Source organism: Apium graveolens, chromosome 10 (assembly GCF_009905375.1).
Source record: "Apium graveolens cultivar Ventura chromosome 10, ASM990537v1, whole genome shotgun sequence".
In the NCBI taxonomy this organism is placed as follows: domain Eukaryota; kingdom Viridiplantae; phylum Streptophyta; class Magnoliopsida; order Apiales; family Apiaceae; genus Apium; species Apium graveolens.
The window spans coordinates 151,664,785-151,665,669 of NC_133656.1; positions in this window are offsets into that span (position 1 = coordinate 151,664,785).

The window sequence follows — 885 nt, forward strand, 5'->3', positions numbered from 1 at the left end:
AACGGGTTACAAAGACCTCAGTCAAAAAGAACTCAACTTCATTTTTTTATCAAGAGCACATGTCCATCACAATAGTACTAAAGTTACATGTCCATTGATTAGGTAGAACTGGTAACCTGAAGATGTAACATAAGTTAGATAAATTAGTAACATTAATAGAAATTTTTGATTCTCAAAACAAAATATACAACTTCAGATCTTGAATCAATAATATTATATTCAGTCATTCCTCTTACATTTTTTTCTGAAATCAACAATACAAAATTTAGATTTATGTTCAATGATTGAATCACTTTTCTTATCCAAAATTAATCATTTTAAGAAAATTGTGACCAATAGAATAAGTGACTTTCAAATTCAGAGGTGAAGTGTGCATAATGTGTAAGTTGCAGAGAAGAAATGAAAAAGATGAATGACAATCTACATCGTATAACATGAAATGATCAAGAATGTTACATTAGAGAGAGTTCTACTGAGTTTATATATACAACTTAAGAAGCTTCTGCACATCACAATTCTACTAACTTATAACTAACTCTAATGTAACAAACTGTAAAGCCATAGTGATGATGTATAAGCATTATGCAACATTCGCAGCATCTTCTTTACATTTAGTAGTATGCTTATTGTATATAACAACAATTGCCAAACAAAAGCATAAAAAAATCCACAAGATGAGTTATTTTCATAAAATACCAATCTAAAGCCAAATGGCCCGATTAACGTTAAGAGAAATACATATCAAGCAAATCTATGTATTCAAGAAAAAGAAAAGAGTCTTAGCACATCTACCTTTCAAGGCATCGATATCATCATTGTGTTCTTGGGTGATAACATCATCAAATTATAAATATATTCAAGTAATTGAGAAAGTTATAAGAGTTG